This window comes from Nannospalax galili, unplaced genomic scaffold (genome assembly GCF_000622305.1).
Source record: "Nannospalax galili isolate Female #2095 unplaced genomic scaffold, S.galili_v1.0 scaffold1028, whole genome shotgun sequence".
NCBI classification, from domain to species: domain Eukaryota; kingdom Metazoa; phylum Chordata; class Mammalia; order Rodentia; family Spalacidae; genus Nannospalax; species Nannospalax galili.
In genome coordinates, this window is record NW_008357999.1 from 631,855 (window position 1) to 647,896 (window position 16,042).

The 16,042-nt window shown below is 48.1% G+C and overlaps 1 protein-coding gene across 7 annotated transcripts in view; it reads right to left on the reverse strand.

Annotated features, from left to right (window-relative positions):
* Positions 1–13,220: 13,220 nt before the first annotated feature.
* The window catches only part of Prdm2 (PR/SET domain 2), a 117,955-nt gene continuing 115,133 nt past the window's right edge, over positions 13,221–16,042 (reverse strand). For all 7 annotated transcript variants that reach the window (XM_008856052.3, XM_008856051.3, XM_008856048.3 and 4 more), the window contains one exon: positions 13,221–13,289. The gene's annotated coding sequence lies outside the window, so the exon portion shown is untranslated. The remainder of the gene's footprint in view (positions 13,290–16,042) is intronic.

A 16,042-nucleotide genomic window follows, 5' to 3' on the forward strand; every position in this document is an offset into this window, starting at 1 on the left:
TACCATATGACCCAGTTATACCACTCCTTGGTATATACCGAAAGAACACATCCTACTGCAGAGACACTTGTACATCCATGCTTGTTGCTGTTCTTTTCATAATAGCTAAGAGACTGAAGCATCCTAAGTGTCACTCAACTGTCAAGTGGATAATGAAAATGTGGTTTATTTATACAAATGTAGTTCTACTCAGCAGTAAAGCAAGATGAAATCATGAAATTTCCAGGTAAATGGATGAAACTAGAAACTGTTATACTAAGTGAAGTAACACAGACTCAGAAAAACAAATGACATATGTTCTCTCTCATATGTAGATCCTAGTACCAAATCCTTCTAAGTGAGTATACAGACATAACTACAGGAACCAGGATAATGAAAAGGAAACAGGAGGGTAAAGGAAAAGAAAAGAACCTGAGAGAGAAGAACAGTAGGAAACAGGTGTTACTAAGGGAGATATGATTTATTTATTTTTATTTTATGTATATGAGTGTTTTGCCTGCATGTAAGTGCATCAATATTGTGCAGTGCTCATAGAGACCAGAAGAGGGCATTGAATCCCTTACAGACGGTTGTTACCTGCCTTGTGGGTGCTGGGAACTGGACCCAGATCCTCTGCAAGAGCAGCCAGTATGCAACTGTTGAACCTTCTCTCCGGCCCCTGTATTTACATTTAAAAAGCAATCTCCAGTCTCCCCACCCAGCAAATCTACTCCTTGCATCTTTGATGCCACACACACACTTCCCCAGGGCCACACAAAGTCTTGTGCTGGGAGAAACACTGAAGCATTTGGGGGCGATTTCACCCTGGTACCCGCACATGCCCACCCTTCCCACTCACACAACCTCATGCTCCAGGTTAAGATCTCCCTTCTAGCAAGAACCAGGACTCCACCTACTTGTGACTGCTTCTGCTGGGAACTTATGGAGGGATGGTGCTCAGGAGAGAGCACAGGACTTAGGTCAAGAATTGGTGCTGGAGCCTTGAGGAGCTGGCACAGCCCAAGGTCCATTTCATTGGTAGGCAAGGCCAATGGCAAGTCCTCTTCTCAACCACTGTCTCAGCAGGTGTCACTGGGAGCATACATGTGTCCTGGCAGCACATGTATGGGAAAGGGTCTATCAGAGGAAGTGTGCATGTGCATGTGAGTGTGCTCATACATGTGTGAGAATATGTGTGGATGTGTGTGATGTGTGCATACATGTACTGTGTTTGTGTGTATGTATTGGTACGTGTGCCTGTGTGTATGAACATGTATATATGTGTCTTCAAACATGTACATGTGAATGGTGTGTATCTGTGAACTTGTGTGTGCATGCCTGTGTGACTACAGGCATATGGGTTCATATGTATGTGTGTATATATGTGTGAAGGTGTGAGTGCATGTATGCTTATGTGTCTGTATACACGTGTGTATACATGTGTGTATCTCCGAACTTGTATGCGTGTTCGTGGCTGTGTGGCCATATGCATACATGTGTGTTCACACGTGTGTACATTCATGCATATGTGTTGAGAAGGGTAGAGTCTGGGAAGCTGGAACAGTTGAGGGATTTAACTTGGGTCTTCCAGGTGTGGCTTTCTGGCCACACCGAGGGTTCCCACTGCTGCCCCTCCTGTCTGCATGGCCCAGCAGGGCTCCTGCTCCCCATAGCCCTTCACAGAGGTGCTGTGCCCATGGTATCAGACTTTCTGAAGCAGCAGAGGCTTTGCAGAGCAGACGTGCACAAAGATGGTGCCAGATAAACCTGCCTGGGACTTTTCTAGCCACCAACTGGGAAGAAGGCCTAATTCGTAACCAGCAACCCCCATATCTGTTCTTGAAGGGCCTCGCCTTCCCAATCACTACTTGAGGAGGTCACAAAACAGCACTGCTTGTCAGGGATATCAGAGTCCTTGGTTTCTTCTGTGTTCTGTGTCTCCCTTAGCGGTCCAAATACAAAGAAGGAAGGTAATCCAGGGAAGAGAAGACTGTCTGTACCTGTGCGCTACAAAGAAGCGGCCCCCTCACTTCTCTGCAGGTAACTGTCAGGACAAGAGGGCACCTGGATGGTGGTGTAATTCCCACCAGACCGAAGGACCTAGCTGGGAACAGATCTGGGAAAGCTGCCTTCTCACCTGATGCCACAGGCCAGGAGGGCCCCTTCCATTTGCTGCCAGCAGGAGTCCTCAGCTTTCCCTGATTTAGAGGATTGGGACATCGGGACCTTGGGTGGTATAAGGCAAGTCACAGAGCCGTAGGAAGCCAGGAAGAGCCTTGCCCCACAGGCATTCGCAGCAACTACAGAATGCTCCATGGAGAAGGGGGCACAGGCCATCTCCCACCCCATCACAAGTCCTGGTGGCTTGCTCCCCCATGCGACCTCAGAGGAAATCTTTGCATCTGTTTCCTCCTCTGAAAATATAGGAACACTAATGGGGCCCTCCTTCCCTGCTCCCAAAGGCTGGCACCGAGCCCAGGGCTCCAAACCTGCTATGTATTAGACAACTCTTGTCTGTGTTCCCCTCAGCAGTCATCCCACTTCAACATAAAACATCAGGCCAAGGCAAGGGAGCACAAGGCTGTCCAGGGTCCACAGGAAAACAGAAGGAATCTGAATATTGTTTGTATGAGAACATCTCCACCACCATTATTAAAGGAAGTGTAAAAGCTGAGAGTTTTATTTTGTTGTTACGGTGGTGGTGGTGGTTTGGTTTGGTTTTTTTTTGAGACAGGTTCTCATGTAGACTCAGACACACTAATTCGTAGCCAAGAATGACCTGGAATTCCTGATCTTCCTGCCTCCACCAACTTGGTGCTGGCATCACAGGCATGGACCACCGTACCTGGTTTATGAGATGCTGGGGTTGGAACCCAGGACTTCGTGCATGTTAGGCAAGCGCTCTGCCAACTGATTCACATCCCCAGCCCTGATGGTCTTAGAGTTTAAAAGCTATTGCCGCTAACTCTGTACCTGACGTCAGGGACTAAAGCCTTTTTGTTTGTTTATCTTGTTTTTGATTATTTGTTTGTCTTTTGAGACAGTGTCTCCCTGTAGCCCCATCTGGCCTGGAACTTGCTATATAGACCAGGCTGGCCTCGATTTCACAGCGATTCACCTGCCTCTGCCTCCCAAGTGCTGAGATTAAAGGTGTATACCACTACTCTGTCTAGTGCTTTTGTTTTAAGAGCCAACTTAATTTCCCCAACAACCTTATGTCTGTAATTGTACCAGCTTTGCAGATGAGAAGACTGAGGCACAGGGACTGATAGACACCTCAAGGTCATAGAACAGGTTTGTGGCACAGTAGCTGCTAATGTTTGTTTACATAAAACCTGGAGGTTGGGGGGTTTCTTTAGATTTTTCTCTTTCTGTTTTTCAGTTACTAACAATATAAACTTCCCAATTAAAAAAATTGGTGTTTCAACAATCACACAAAAATTTGCCTGGATGATTGGTGCTGGGGGATCTCAGACAGGATATGTGGTTGTTAAGAGATGGGCCTAAGCTACAGAGAGAGAGACTACCTGAGTGGGCTTCTGTGTACCACCCTTGCCTTCCCTCCCCTGGGTCAGCTGTACTTCTTAAAGTGTTTAATGGCACTTGGATACCACAGAGAGGATTTATTTCCTGCCACTTCACAGAAGCCTTCTGAGACAGCTGGTTAGAGGTACTCTCTGGTGTGCCCCTGGGCAGAGCAGGAGCCCACAGCTGTAGAAGCCCTTTCTTGTCCAAGAATGATCGTCTTCGGCAACATCCTGACACCGTTACCAAAACCCATCCTCTTTCTTATCCCATCCACCTCTGGATCTTTTGCATCCGATGGCAAAAGAGGGAAACTGCTTATTCAAACCCCAAACTAAACTTTATGCATCAAGCAGAGGTCAGAGCCACAACTCAAGCATGTATGTAGCAGGTGTCAAGAGCCACTTGAACACTCTTTTAGAGTCTTCTGGGCCCCACTTGACATTCCACGACCTTTGCATTCAAGGCTGGAGCTGCTCCTAAGAGCACAGGACGTTGCTGCCCTGGTTGCTGGGCTGAGGGCCAGGGCTGGTTGACAAGCACTCACAATGATCAGCGAGAGTCCCTCCAGTTGATTCAAAAGAGAGAGATACTGTCAGGGACTCAGCCCTCTGCACAGGGTCACCAGACAGCTATACAGGATGCCTGGGCACTTCTGAATTTCAACATTTTAGTGGGAGTGTACCCTGTGTGATAGTACGTACAAACTTATACTTGAAAGTTATTTCGCGGTTTTCCAAAGTTCAAATAGAATTTGGGCATCCTGTGTCTAACCTGGAAGCTGTTGTGGGAACTCTTTCCCCAGAGAGATGTAAACAAATGTCTGCCTTCCTCCTTATAGGGCATCAATGGCAAGCCAAAGTAAGATTCTACCAACACCCAGCTTGGGGAACCAATTAGCTTATTGGGCTTACTTACAGAGCATGGGTGACTCACCCCAGCATGGATGCTGACTTCCCACAGCTGTATAGATGAAGTCTGCCCCATCCCCGCCTTCACCTTCCCAAGACCAGGAGGCCACCAGTAATTAGGGCAGAATCACATACAGGTGGCCGGGAGGTGCAGGAGGGAGTGGCCAGCATCTTGGGAGAGGGCCCAGTGACTCTTCCCCAACCCTGCTTTCTTTGAGGGAACGTCAACATATTGCAGTTGGCACATCATCAGTCTAGGGATAAGGCTGAGTTGATTTTCTTAGCCAACTAAATAATTGACAGGCAGGAAAGGGACTGGAGAGATGGCTCATTGGTTAAGAGCACCAGCTGCTCTTGCAGAGGACCCAGGTTCGATTCCCAGCACCCACATGGTGGCTAACAGTCATCTATAACTCTAGTTCCAGGGGATCCAACACCCTCTTTTGACCTTTGCAGGCAATGTACAACACAGGTGCACTTACTACATGAAGGCATTACACTCATACACATAAAATAAAAATTATAAATAATATATTTAAAAGGCAGGAGAAATCTAGACCAGCAGAGAGCAACAGGCAATCTTTTGTTGAAAGGTGAAGACCACATTGATACATAAAGAAACATATACAGGCTGGAGAGATGGCTCAGTGGTTAAGAGCACTGGCAGTTCTTAACCCACAATTCCCAGAACCCACATGGCAGCTAACGACCCTCTGTAACTCCAGTTCCTGGGGATGGATCTGATGCCCACTTCTGGCCTCTGTGGGCATTGCATGCATGTGTCACACCTAGATTCACACAGGCAAAACATTCATAGATTAAATAAAAATAAGTAACTCCAGTTCCAGGGAAATATGACACCCTCTTCTGACCTCCATGGGCATTGCACGACACAGGTGCACTTACACACATTCAGGCAGTACACGCATACATATAAAATAAAAATAAAATATTCTCTAAAAATTAAAAATAAAAGAATCGCACATACAAACACACATTTGTAGAGAAAGATGAAGCTCTGCACAGTGGAGAGAGGACCTGGAAACCAAGAATCCAACATCTTCCAGGGAGAGTCTGGGTTTCAGTGGATTCCCCTCCCTTAATTTTGGATTGGCCAATTTAAAGGAGAGAAGGCTGATAGGTCACATCTCTAAGCTGAGATATCCAGGGCGACATGACCGTAAGCAGGTGAGTTGAAAGGTCCCTTTTGGGATTAAAAATAAGGCCTTCTTGCCAGAGACCAAGAAATGGCAGCAGCTGTGTATCTTTATCACTTCTCAGTCACCCTGTTTGCATATTAGGACTTTAGTCCTTAGAGTCAACAAGCCCAGTCTTGGGGGGTCTCTTGCAAATAGTCACAGAGGCCCTGATGATGATGATGGCTCAGCGCTCTGCAACAGCAACCTAGCTGAGAAGCAGCAGCGACGTATAAGATGAAAGCCACCTCATTTGTCCCCTGGCCCCAAAGGTGACCACAGAGGGAGACCTGGTGCCGTTGTAAAGCGAGGCACAGGGGTCCTGTACAGAAGGAAAGACAGGCAGGCAGACCTGGCTCGGAGCATTGGTGAGCACTGGGCAAAAAACTCTGTCCCAACCATTTCCACATCCTGTACTTAACACCAACACAGCCCGGGCTCGTCTGAGGTCTAATTCCCCCAGAGAGGCCGCCAAGGTGCATTCTGAGGTGAATCAGAGGATCTGCAGAAGTAAGGGGCTGGGGCTGGCACCAGGATGCAGAGCTGGTTACTTGGCTCTCAATGAGTTGATGTTCAATAGAATCTAAAGACTAGAACATCCCATCTGAGACAAGCCTGAGAATAAGATGAATGGCCCAGTGGTACCTAGGAAGCTACTGCTGACCGGAGGACAGAGAAGAATCCTGAGGGATGGCATTTAAGTGGAGAGTCACATGACTGTTGAAAGAAAGGTCATTGTAAAGAGAGGAATTAGTTCGTGCCAAGGCCCAGTGGCAGAAGATAGAGTATATATCCCAGCTGCTTGGTCAAAGAGGGCAAGGTGTGGGCATGAGATGCCAAGGAGAGTGATATAATGGGATTCAGAGGTGCATACACAGCCCAAGAAACTACCCGAACCACAGTTAGAGGAAAGCAAGATGCTTAGGGTGCAAAACTGGAGACCCTCAGTCTCAGATTCCCCTGAGCAGGGATGGTGAGACGGCTCAGGGTAAAGGCACTTGCTGCCAAGCTTGATGACCTGATGAGTTTGATTCCCAGGACCTACGTGGTGGAAGGAAAAAACTGAGCCCCCCAAGCTGCCCCCGACCTTCACATGTATGGCACAGCACACATGCACATACACACATGGTGGGAGAGGAGATGAATAAATAAACATAATAGAAACAATCTTTACAAAGTAGTTTAGATGCCTGAGTGCCAAGTCTCATGTTCCCAGCCCATCCTGCACAAGCTGAGTGACAGCTGTCAGATGACCAGACCGCCCTGCACCTGCTTCAGCCTCTCAGCAAAGCTGCCCAGGTTCTCTGTCTGGCTACAAGAGTGGAGGGGCCAGTCAGGAAGAAGATTTACTCTGTGTACCACCCATGGGGCCAGGCTGCCAGGTTCCACTTTCCGCCGGGCTGGGCAGACACTTCCTACGAGCCTGTTATCATAAAGGGGCAGGGGCCAGGCAGGCTTCCCAGGGGGATTCTGGGAATCAGTAGTTCTGAGTAGCTGAGTGTGGCCAGCAACACCACACAGTATCCCACACTTATGTTCCCCTAACCTTGCAGAGACCCACCTCAGGTTGGAGGCAGGTTGGAGGGAGTTGGGCACCAAATCATGGCCTCTCTTGTCCTGTACCTGAGGGTCATCTCAGGCCTCCCTCTCCAAGGCAGAGAGTGCAGGGACAGGAGTCACTGGCTCACCTGTCTATCCATGCTGTCCTTGCCTGGACAAAGGCCCAGCATCCTGGAGTTCTGACTCGTGGGAGGTCTCCCATCTGCTGACAAGAGACAACATCACAGCCTCAGGGGAGCTACTGGCTCAGGACTGGCAGTAGATGCTGTTTGGTAGGTGTCGTACATCAGCAACTCTGGTCCTCTTTTTTAAAAAAAAATATTATTTTTACTTTTTGTGTATGAGTGTACGACCTGCATGTAAGTGCACTTGTGTCTTGCAATGTCTGTCAGAAGAGGGCATAGGATCCCCTGGAACTGGAGTTACAGATGGTTGTTAGGCGCCATGTGGGTACTGGAATTGAACCCAGGTCCTCTGCAAGAGCAGCCAGTGCTCTTAACCGCTGAGCCATCTCTCCAGTCCCCAACTCCTGTTATCTTTGCACACTCAAATTGACTCAGCAATTTGCTAACTCAGACTTTACCCAAATCCTAGTTCTCTGCAATCCCTACCAGTTTTAACTCATCTCAGGGACGTCAAGGCCATTCTGTTTGCTGTTGCCACAGAGGAATGCAGGACTTCGTTTCCACTCCTTGTATGACCTCATTGGAGACAGGTGGCTGGGTGCAGCAGGTTCTGGGAAGCACCTGGAGGGTGGTCAGTCACTAGAGGGCTAGAGAGACATCAAGCTGTACAGAGGACTCCAGGGTTGCAGCTTCCGTGAGCCGTCATTGAGGTGGGCTTTTCAGTGATGCAGCTGCTTGATACATCCCTGCTCCTATACGTAACCTCTCACCTCTCCTCCTGTTAGTAGCCCAATAAAAACTCACTGGTTCACCAAGTTGGACTTTGGTGCAATCATTACTTTGATCTGTCATAGGTTCCCTTTCTGGGGTGAATAGATGTATATGTGCATGTGTTATGTCTTTCCTAGAAAAGGTCTACCACACAGCATTGTTATACAAACTGTTTCCTTCATGAGTCTTTCTGAGGCCCAATGTGATTAGTTGAGGAGGCTTGATCATGGTCAGCCACCATCCCTGTGTTCCCTCCTCTCTCAGAGGAAGCCAGGATAGCCACACACCCCCATTCACACAGGGCTGTCTGATCTCCTTACCAGCTCTCTTGATCTGCTCAAATGGTCTTTCACGCCCATCCACTCTGCTGGCCTTCCTGCCAGGACCACTACTGTAGAGCCCTGCAGCGAGGCCTGTGTGAACTCAGTCCTATGGGCCAGCCTTGGGGTTCAATGTTGAATCTCACCACACAAGGTTTGCCTTCACCCTTCTATTTTGCTCCAGAGAGTGGGAATCATATGCGGTGGCCAATCTCCTATGTGGGTGGGAGCAGACATGGGGTGCCACATCTTGACTTCAGGATGTTTATGAGGTTATTTGCAGATGAGATTATGGATTGGAGGTGCCTCATCTAATCCATAAAGATCCTGAATAGAGTAAGAGTGGCCAGGAGGAATTTTATCCTTTTCCTGTCTATCCTAGTTAACAGTAACTGTCAACACAGCCTAGAATCACCTAAAAAACATCTCAATTAAGTATCTGTCTCTATCAGGTTGACTGTGGACATGTCTATGATGGATTGTCTTTCTTCATCGATGTAGGAGGGCCCAGTCCATTCCCTGGATGGGGGTCCTGGACTGTATAAGAAAGCTAACTAAGTGTAAGACTGTTAGTGGGCCAGAGAGTGAGGCGGCCAGCAGCGTTCCTCCATGGTTCCCGCCTTGATTTCCCTCAGTGAGGGACTGTGACCTGGAAGTGTAAGCCAAATAACCCCTTTCCTCTCCAAGTTGCTTTTAGTCAGAGTGCTTGTATCACAACAACAGACAGAAACTAGAACACAGCCTTACAGGGGCAGCTCACATCCTCTCCTGCCCTGACCCTGGGATAGTCTCCATGGTCTCCCTGGCTTTCAGGGTCTTGGACTGGGACTGAACGGGACCAGTCTGAAAAGTCGCTCTGGCCTCCAGCTTGCAGACATCACAGTGAGAGACCTCTCAGACTCTGAGTGTGTGGGCCAATCCATCATGTTTTCTTTTACTTATATAGAAATCGCCTAGTGGTTCTGTTTCTCTGGAGAACCCTGTAGCCTCGTTTCTGATTTTTACTGTTGAGGGAAGAAGACAGAGCTTTGAGCTTTCTCCCCCCTCATGTGGTACTTGGACATCAGTGAAGATCTGCTTTTGATTCTGATTGGTGTTGGATCCCTTGAACCTGGAGTTACAAGCAATTGTAAGCCATTCAACATAGGTGCTGGGAATTGAACTTGGGTCCTATGAAAGAGTAGTGAGCACTCTTAACTGCAGAGCCATCTGTCTAACATCATTGCTAAGGTTTGGGGGGGTTTTGGTTTTGTTTTGTTTTTTTTTAAAAACCAATGACAAATGCTGGCAAAGTTGGGGGAAAATCGGAATCCTCATATATTGCCATGGGAATGTGAAATCGTGCAACCACTCTGGAAAACAGTTTGATGGTTATTATGAAGGTTAACAAGAATTGGCCATGGGACCCACCTAGCTGTGCACCCAAAGTAACCCGTATCTGCACTTAAATGTCTGCAAAAATGTTCAGAGCAGCATTATTCTTTATTTTTAAAAAATATTTTATTAGTTTTCTGTGTATGAGTATATTGCTTGCATGTAGGTAAGTGTACCCATGTTGTGCAGTGTCTGAAGTCAGAAGAGGACATCGGATCCCCTGGAACTAGAGTTACAGTTGTTAGCTGCATGTGGGTTCTGGGAATTGAACTCGGGTCCTCTGCAAGAGCAGCCGGCCGGTGCTATTAACCGCTGAGTCATCTCTCCAGCCCCAAGCAGCATGATTCCTAATAACCTCAAAGTGTAAGCAGCTCAGAGTCAGTGCACTGAATGCTGGACAGAAGCATGGCAGAGCCATTCGTGGAGCGCGTGGCCACACGAAGGAATTACAGGTGCAGCTACAGTGTTATACTAGGTACACGAAGCCAGTCATTAGTCGGGCATGGTGGCACACGCCTTTAATCCCAGGACTTAGAAGTCAGAGGCAGACAGACTTCTATGAGATTGAGGCCAGCCTGGTCTACATAGCAAGTTCCAGTCCAGCTAGGGCTACAGGGAGATCCTGTCTCAAAAAACCAAAGCATGAATTAAAATTAAAAAATAAAGCTGGGGGCTTGGAGAGATGCCTCTCTGGTATACAGGACATGGTTCAATTCCCAGCACCCACATGATGGCTAACAACCATCCTTAACTCCAGTTCCAGGGGATCTGATGCCCTCTTCTGGCCTCCATGGGCATTGCATGACATGGGTGCACTTACATACCTGAAACACTCATACATATAACTAAATTTTTTTTTAAATTTCTTTTGAAAAGCTGGGCATGGTGGTATGGTCTTGTACCAGCTCTATGGAGGATAAAACAGGTGGATCCCTGGGGTTCTCTGGCCAGCCAGCCTAGCCTACTTGATGAGTTGCAGGCCAGCAAGAAATGCTGTCTTAACAAAACAGAACAAAACAGTGGACACCTGTGGTTGTCCTCTGGCCTCTCGCACCTACACACCCATGAACACACACACACACACATACACACACAGACACAGACACACACACACACACAGACACACACACACAGAGTGTATTTGTGGGGCTGGTGAGATGGCTCAAGAAGTTAAATTGCTTGCAGTGCAAGCCTGGTGACCTGAGTTCAGTCCCTGGAATCCATGTGGCATCTCCACATACACACTCACACACACACACACACTCAGAGTGTTATTTGTGGGGCTGGTGAGATGGCTCAAGAAGTTAAATTGCTTGCAGTGCAAGCCTGGTGACCTGAGTTCAGTCCCTGGAATCCATGTGGCATCTCCACATACACACTCACACACACACACACACTCACACACACAAATAATAATTATTATAATAAAAAGAGTGTTATTTGCAATCACAAGAGGCTGTCTAGTCTTAGCAAATGGAATTGGGTAACTTAATGTGTGGCAGATGAACCTTGCTCATCACCAGGACACCGGCAAGGGTCTTCTCAAAGCCTCCAAGTCCTCCTGCTGCTAGAGCACAGCCCACCCAACTTCCCCTCCACCAGGCCAGAATCCACTAACCCAGAAGACAAAGGCTGGAATGACCACGCCCAAGTTCACGCCTCACAATCGCTCTTCACACTTTTATTGTTCACTTTCTTCACATGGCAGACACTGTCTTCCCCGTGGTGGGATTGAAAAAAAAAAACAAAACACACTGGAAGACCTCCACGGACCAGAAAACACCACCACTGACAAAACCATTTTGTTTTCCTCACTGGAGCAGTTTTCCTGATAGAATGGGGAGTGTTGCAGGGTGAGTGGCACCATTTGCACATGCAGAGAGACAGAGACAGAGACAGACAGAGAATCCCCCAAAAGCCCAGCAATGTTTTCTAGAGCTCGCTGTTGGCTCAGAGTGACTTGTGAAGGCTTTGGGTTTTTGTGTTTTCCTGGCTGCTGGGAGAGGCTGGGGTACAGTCTGTATGCGCAGCTGTGGGACATCCTGGATTGGTAGGATCCTCAGCAACCACGAGTCCATGTTTGTGTGTTAATAACTGCAAGGTGCACAGAAGGATTCCAGTGTGTGAAAATTCAAAACAAACACTAGAGTTTAGCTGGGTGGGAAAACAGGAAAAACGGTGACACCGGCCAACGGTCGGTGTTTTTCTGCCCATGTGAGGGTCTCCTGGGACCCTTCCTCCTGGACCAGTCAGTCCCTCTACTGCAGCCAGCCGACTGATTAATTAAATAACACTCATTATAAAACTTTAAAAATGGGACATTTACAGTTGGAGCCATAAATACGTGCTTTTAAAAGTGTCTATATACATATTTACAGAGTTGCAAGATCGACCATAAGTAGCCCTGGAAAAATAAAAACAAAAACAAAAAATCCCTTTCTTGTGTGACAACTCTCCCGAGTTCTGTCCAACTCTCACATGTCCAGACTGGAACGGAGCTGCGGAAACAGCATCCAAATGATCTCAGACATCCTTCTCTGGGGTCTGCCCGAAAGGCACAAAACCCAAGAACCTTGCTGACCCAGGTCAGAAGTCTGAGCTCAGTCACCCCGTTTGTCCGAGATGGACTGCCCACCAGAAAGCAGTGGTCAGCCCTTCCCCTCCCTAGCACTTCGTTTCCACTTGGAAATCTCCCTTTCGAACCTCTGTTCTCTTCAACACTTCCTTATTTGCTCTTCGCTTGCTTCTCAGCTAACTGAGCTCTGCCGCGAACAGTGTAGGTGGTCCCACCAGGTCCCACCCTCCACCCCAGCATCTCCATCTACTGCTCCTTCCGGGGGAGAGACCAGACCTAAAACCGGGGAGAAGTCTGCCTCCCGGGCACACCTGCTCTAGGGTTCTCTGCAAAGATTTCAGGGCAGAGAAATCTAGAACTTCGGGTTGTTTAGGTAGGAAAGGGGTTTTTCCAAGTGCTAAGGCCAAGATTCAGCCTCAGCACGGATGGATTTATATGCTACTGATTCCCAGAGATGCTGTGAGGAGAGGGGTGCTGAGGGTGGCGATGGTATGGAAGGGAAGCTTGGCCTCCTGAAGGTCCTTCCTCTGACAAGACTGAAGTTGACAACCCCGCCCCAGGGCCAGACCAAAGTTTCAGCAAGGGACAGCTCAGGAAGCACAAAGCAGGGTCAGGGGGCTCTGTAAAAATTGCATAGTAGGAGAGACCCCTCCCGGCAGGAAGGCTGCACAGTGGAGCTTAGCTCTGGGCTGCGTCCAAGGACCATCCAGATGATGCGGAGGCTCCTGCCTTCCTGCTCCATGGGGCTGGGACCTTGGCTTGAAAATCACATACATGTACCTGCACAGGCACGAGCACACATGCATTCTCCTCTCTCTCTCTCTCTCTCTCTCTCTCTCTCTCTCTCTCTCTCTCAAAGTAAATTGGAAAACTGTTTCAATATTAGGCTGGTACTCTCTGTAGGGCAAACTGCCGGTCCCTTTGGCTTCACTGATTCCAGGTCACTTCGGGTGCTGAGGAGAAAAACAGACAGGAAATGACAATGGTGACCACGTGCTCAGGGCCTACTGTGGCTGCTCACACGGTACTCAGTTTAAGTTTTACATTAAGTCATTTACTAGAGTAGGTCATACATACAGAAATAAGCCTGATTTGATGAACTTCCATAGTGTGTCAGCAGTATGAGATGAAGCAGAATGTGACTCCTATCCGCCACGAACCTTCCCCCCATCAGGATACCTCCCCCAATACCATCAGCTTGGTTTCTATCACTTTAGACTGGCTTTGCCCTTCTTCCTATCTTCCTTTCCCTCCCTCCCTCCCTCCCTCCCTCCCTCCTTCCCTCCTTCCCTCTCTCTCGTCCATTCTTTTTTTAGTGCTGAGATTGAGCTCAGGACCTCCCACATTCTAGGCAAGCACTCTACCACTGAGCTACATCTCTAGCCCCCTTTTTAGTTTTGAGACAGGGTCTCACTATACGGCCAAGGCAGGCTTTGAACTTGATGATCATCCTGTCTCTGTCTCTCAAGTATTCGGGATTACAGGCCTGCACCACCAAGCCTAGTTCATTTTTTTTTTTTAACTTAAACACATAGAACTGATCAGCACCTATGTTTTTGTTCTTCCATTTAGCGTGTCTGTGAGGCTCTGATCATGTGGCTATAGCTCCGTCCACCTGAACATGGGGCTTTAGCTCTGTCCATCTTTCCATTTTACAGTATTCTGCTGTGGGAATATCCACATTGGTCCCTCTAGTCCATTGCTGATGCATGACTTAGGGTTCGGCGGGGGGGCAGTGAGGCATCTAGAGTAATGCCACTGGAGCATTCTTGTGTGTGTGGAAGCCATGCTGGTGCACCTGTGTGTGCATTTCTGGCAGGTGGAGATGCTGGGGCCTGTGTCATGTTAACATTCTTTTTTGTTGGTTTTGTTGTTTTAATTTTTAAAAATTTATTGTGTGTGTTGGGTGATACATGTGTACATGGTGTATGCATACTTTTTATGTGGGTGTACACACCCATGTACATGTACAGAGGCCAGAGGAAGATGTCAGATATTCTATTCCATCAACCTCTACCTTACTAATCCCTTGAGACAAACAGGGTCTCGGTCTCTCTCCCTCTCTCCCTCTCCCTCTCCCTCTCTCTCTCTCTCTCTCTCTCTCTCCCCCCCCCGCTCCCTGAACCTGGAGCTAGGCTGGCAGTCAGCAAGCACCGAGTCTCCTGTCTCCACTCCTCCCAATCCACAGAGATGAGGTACAGGAATGCACACATACACGACTGGCTTTCTGTATGAGAGGAGGTGGAGATTTGAACTCAGGTCCTCATGACTGCCTACTGCTTAGGCCACACATAAATATTCTTGTGTGTGTTACAGTGCACTAATTTCTGCTGAGGTGACCCCAACAGAGGAGCTGCTGGGCCTGAGGTATCCATGTGGTCAGTTTTAGTGGATATTGCTAAATGGTTTTCCGATGCTCTGTGCTGTCCCTGACTTTCCTCAGAGGCTGACAATAATCCTGGAGGAGCTACAGGAAGAAAACAAAGCTTAGACAAGAGAGCCACCTTTGACAATGTCATAGGGATTGTGGATCTTCTGAGAGTCAGTCGCCTCTCCTGACAGCGTAAAGTTCTGCCTCACTAGGCACAGTCCACCTAAAGTTGATCATCCATGCTGGGAGTCAAAGGACCAGAGTTCTAATGCAGTTTCTACCATTTATTCTGTGTGCCTCAGTTTCTCTCCTATAAAATGGGGATGTTGATCTGCAGGTCTCTTCCTGAGCTATGGCCAACAGTGCTCTGGAACAAACATGTCTCCCTAAAACCCCTGTTGTGTGTGTCAGTGTGCTGGTCAGAAGAGAGGCCTTCTGGAGGTAATAAGGGCTCCAGGAGGCCATGAGAGTGGGGCCCCATGAGGCCATTAGTGGCTTTGTAACGAGGGAGAGCAGAGACCCTGCCCTCCATCTGCCACCTAAAGTTGATCTGAGGGGACCGTTAGAGGGTATTGTCTACAAATAAGGAAGAGGGTCCTCAGCAGAGCCCAACCACACCAGCCCTGAGGCTGTCCCCTGACTGCCTCACACACGTGTATACAGGCATGTACCCACACAGACACACACGCACACAATTTTTAATTATTAAATTTGTTCTTTGACATTTTCATACATATACGCACTGCATTCTGATTTCTCTCATCCCTACCCTCCCTTTCCCCCACCCCACCTCTAACAACCACCTTCCCCCCACACAAGTCTCTTTCCATATTCATGAGTTTTTATTTAAATTTGAGACCCAATGATTCTAACCGGCCAACTGTGTGGGTTTGGAATTCTCTATTAAAGCCTGTTGGGCTCGACAGTGGTTATTCAGCTCACGACAGTGACTCTCTACTATCCAGACTCTATCAGTGGCCACTGGTTCAGTAGCGGGGGCCAGGGGCCTCAACGTGCCCTGTCCATAGTTAGCTGTTGACAGGCCCATTCTCACGCAGGTTCAGTGTATGCAAGCACAGTCACACTGAGCTCGTAACTGGAATGGCAGAATCATACACTTTTCTTTTTTAAAAAACACCCCACTTAGACCATTTCTGCACCTGTTTTGGATGACACAGCAAAATACCACCCATCAAGGTTGAGTTAGGTTGTCAATTTGGCACACCTAGGAAGAGGGAACCTCAACTGGGGAATTTCCTCTATCACTGGCCTGTGCCCTTGTGTGTGAGGCATTTTGATTGTTGAGTGATGTGGGAGGGTCCAGCCCACTGTGGG